General features: G+C 45.8%; 1 non-coding gene across 1 annotated transcript; it reads right to left on the reverse strand.

The window, feature by feature from the left end:
* Positions 1–3,685: 3,685 nt before the first annotated feature.
* trnar-ucu (transfer RNA arginine (anticodon UCU)) lies at positions 3,686–3,777 on the reverse strand. The gene is given in 2 exon segments: positions 3,686–3,721; positions 3,741–3,777. It is a non-coding gene; the product is annotated as a tRNA-Arg (tRNA).
* Positions 3,778–4,265: the final 488 nt, after the last annotated feature.

The raw sequence follows: 4,265 nt of genomic DNA on the forward strand, positions 1-4,265 counted from the left end.
CGGTTCTCCGGGCCTCCGGGCCTCTTGGTTCTCTGGTTCTCCGGGCCTCCGGTTCTCCGGTTCTCCGGTCCACAGCTGCTGTGAGAAGAAGAAGCTTTTTCATTTCCACAGTTTGTATTGTGTTTGTTTGAAAGGTGTTATTTGTAAGAAAAGGCCTGAATAGTTCCACAGTGACAGGGAGCAGTGTAACCGCTAACTGCTGCTCATTAGACTGTCCGGCTCTAACAACTAGCTGCTGTTAGCAAGTAGCTCAGTTAGCTGCGTGTACAGTATTGTCTGATTCCAGTGAGGGATCAGAGGCGGACTGAACGCAGATCTGGTGGAAATCAGGTGTGAGGAAATGTGGTGTGATGAAGACGTGTTCACACACCGACAAGTATTGAATCAGAATACATCTCTCTGTTTGACTGAAGCGTCTCTGTGATGTTCAATAATCTGACGTCAGCACTGGTTTAAAACACTTTTACAGACTGAAATCGATCTTTTTAGCTGAAGTTTCATCTTTTCCGGCTCTGATCTGTTTCTTTTTCTTCATAAAGTCCTTTACAACTTTTATTTTCTCATTATTTTTTTACTCTTATTCTTTGTTTTGCTCATAATCTGTTCTTCATTCCTCTGATGTGATATTGTTTTATTCTTTTATTTATCTCTATTTTTACATTTACTCTTTAAATAAATTATCAGTCTTATGTATTTACCTTCTCTCTTCCTTTCCTGTGATTTTGCCTGTTTTACCACTTTTATTCTCTTTACTCGTAATAACTCATGTTGACTTTTATGATTCTCTGCTCTTCTTCTTCTTCTTCTTCTTCTTCTTCTTCTTCTTCCTCAGACAGACTCCTTCATGTTGTCTCGACTGTTCGGCGTTCACTCTGTAATTATTGTCTCTTCTGAGTTTCCTGCTTTTTTTCTTGATTGTCAGAACACTTAAACTGTGAACTCTGTTTTTAAAGGTGCTATAAAAACAGTTTATTATAATATTATGATGCTCAGACGAGTCACCACACTGTCGCAGGTCGTGTGTGATCAGATCATCAAGAGTCTGTCTGGATCAGAACCACCTGCCTTTAAACTTCTCCAGCGGTTCTGGATTAGGATTGGTTCAGTTGATTGCAGCGGGTCAGCGGGGGCGGGGCTCAGCAGCAGGTTGGACCTGGACACTGACTTCTGTGTGCAGACGTCAAAAAGAACCTGTGGAATCAGTTGTTAACGTTTCTGAGCAGATTGTTGTGAACGGCCGACTGAGCGTTCGTCATCTGATCCTGCTGACGACATTCATCGTCCTCTTCTGTCAGATCAGATTTGTTGTCGTGAACGTTGAGGTCGCATCATGACCACAGCTGAATTATATTTTAGTTTACATGTTTTTGTATCTGGAGAAGCTTCTAGATGAAAACGTGTGAGAGAGCTTTTATGTGTCTGAACCACCTGCTGCAGGTCGGAGCTCACCTGTCGCTCGCTGCAGATGTTGGAGCGTTAGCAGCCAGATGTTCCTGCCTGCGGCCTCTGATGGACTCCAGGTTCTGGTCTCACACTCGGCACATTTTGTTCATTAAATCTGAATTCTGCTCCGATCGTTTTATGGCCTTTAATTAGCAGAAAAGACGAGAGGCTTTCCAACCCTGCTGCTGATTACAGGCTCAGTGTGAGAGAGAGCGTGTGTGTGTGTGTGTGTGTGTGAGAGAGAGTGTGTGTGTGTGTGTGTGTGTGTGTGAGAGAGAGTGTGTGTGTGTGTGTGTGTGTGTGTGTGTGTGTGTGTGTGTGTGTGTGTGTGTGTGTGTGTGTGTGAGAGAGAGTGTGTGTGTGTGTGTGTGTGTGTGTGTGTGTGTGTGTGTGTGTGTGTGTGTGTGTTTGAGAGAGAGTGTGTGTGTGTGTGTGTGTGTGTGTGTGTGTGTGTGTGTTTGGGTTTGGCTGATCCAGTTTGTTCTAATCTCTGGATGCATCTTTGCCAAGAAGCACTTACAGCTGTGGTATGTGTGTCTGTGTGTGCGTGTGTGTGTGTGTGTCTGTGTGTGTGCGTGTGTGTGCGTGTGTGTGTGTGTGTGTGTGTGTGTCTCTGTGTGTGTGTGTGCGTGTGTGTGTGTGACCTACATGTTGGTTGCGGTGTGGTCTCTGGACCTCGACGGGACCATCGAGCCTCGACACCACAAGGAAAATGTGGGTGTGGTCAGAGATGCTCGAGGATTCATGCAGGAATCTCTTGTTGCTTTCGGGTCCTGATGATTCTGAGTCCGGTCCGGCGGGTCGGCGGGCGGCGCAGGGATCCAACATGGACGCCTGCAGCAAAGTTTGTCTGGCAAGTGTCCGAACTTTAAACCACAGCAGCTGATTTAATAGTCAGACTTCAAAGGAGACGAGAGACTTTAATATCCTGCAGAATCACCTGAGTGTAAATGTTGAGGTGGCTCCGCCTCCTGCTCGCTGCTCGCTCCGCCCCCTGTGATGTCAAGTGTGTGTGCGGGTGAATGTTTTGTGTCTGTCATCATGTTAAGAAGCTCATTCTCTCTGCTGTTGTACGTGCAGGGAGCGTTAACTCGTTATGAGGTGTTGAGGCTAAAGAAAGCTCAACCGTTTGGCCCCTCCCACCTCTCAGGTGCAGCCCGTTGCCTTGACGACCTGCCCACCACCTGTAGAGCAGCACAGGAGGGTAGGCGGGTTTATAATTGTGATGCTGCGTTCAGGTGCTCCCCAGACGGTGCTGGTTTCATTCTTCTGGTTGTGTTGAGAGCCAAAGAGAAGCGTTTTCGTCAGCCATGTTTCACATCATGTGACGTCACGTTCACCAGAATCTTCTCTCAGACGACTTTTCTGGGTCCGATATAAGTTTTCCGTTGATTCCCAGTTGACAGTGGATGTGAACCGTCACTGCCTCGGTCGTCTTCCCTCTCTGTTCTCCACATGATGCCTTTTTTCTATATTCATGTTGCTGAATAACAGAAAAGGAAGATGGAAAGATGAAGAAGGAGAAGAAGAAGAGAAATATGAGAGAGATGATCGGTGTGGTTTCTGGCGTCTGAACGTCAGACTCATTACTCTGAACTTTAAACTATATAACTAAACTTTTATGACTAGAATTAAAGACCCGCACTTTATTGAAGCAGATGTCTCAGCACTCATCTTTCTGTCTCTCTTCGTCCTCCCGTCTTTCCTCCATCTTGGTTCTCGGCACGGCGGGCGTCCACCCCTGACCTCCGACCTCCGCTCTGATGTGTCGATGACCAGGAAGACGACAGGAAGTGACCCCGACCCTGCTGCTGAGAGACGTGACGCCGTCAGCTTCCTCTGAGTGTCAAAACAACTCTGGTGTTACAGTAAGAGCGACTTCATCTCAATAACAACTGGGAACACTTCCTGTTAGCAGTGAACCTGTTGATGTTCAGACAGCCGTCACTGGATCACTGTGGTACTGAAGAGAACTTAAAAACATGATGTTTTTCAGGCAGGTTCTGCACATGTGAGGAGAGACTGTTCTGAGGATTCTCATCAGATGTATGGAGTCATCATCTCCTGAACAACTGAAGCAGCTGGAGGTTTGATTTAAAACAGAAACAATAAGAAAAGACACAAAATGGCTCCATACATCTCGTCTGCAGTAACAAGTCTTTCTTTGGTTGCTGGTTTAAAGACTGTCGAGGGAACATTAATAGAGTGGACAGGCAGAACCGCTAATTAAGAGTCTAAAGGTCGACTCTGGTGGGACTCAAACCCACAACCTTTGAATCACTTCTCCTTTGTTTAACTAGAAGTCCAATGCGCTGTCCATTGCGCCACAGAGCCTCACAGCTCTGACAGGTGTCTCCAGCTTTTTCTTACCTTGCTCAAGGGCATAAAACAAAACCCAGAAATACATTAATACTCAGCAGAATCAGCTGTTAGCACTTCCTGTTAGCAGCGGACCTGTGGATGTTCAGACAACTGTCACTGGATCACTGTGATACTGAAGAGAACTTAAAAACATGATGTTTCTAAGGCAGGTTCTGCACATGTGAGGAGCGACAGATTCATGGAGTCATCATCTCTTTATAATTGGTTATCCCAGTTAGAAAGGAGCTTCTGCTCCCATCCTGGAACCTGAAAACAGCCACTGAGTCATTGACTTCACTGCTCCACAGTATGTTCTGGTCCGTTTACTGAAGAACCATTCCGAGGCTCTGAGGAGTGATCAGACCAATCAATGTTTATTGATGCTTGATTGGATTATAAACTGTCAGCAAACAGGGACAAAAAACTGATAATGTCTGTCTAATTTTCTGGTTTTGTTTGAC

The sequence above is a fragment of the Sparus aurata genome, chromosome 2 (genome assembly GCF_900880675.1).
Source record: "Sparus aurata chromosome 2, fSpaAur1.1, whole genome shotgun sequence".
Lineage (NCBI taxonomy): Eukaryota > Metazoa > Chordata > Actinopteri > Spariformes > Sparidae > Sparus > Sparus aurata.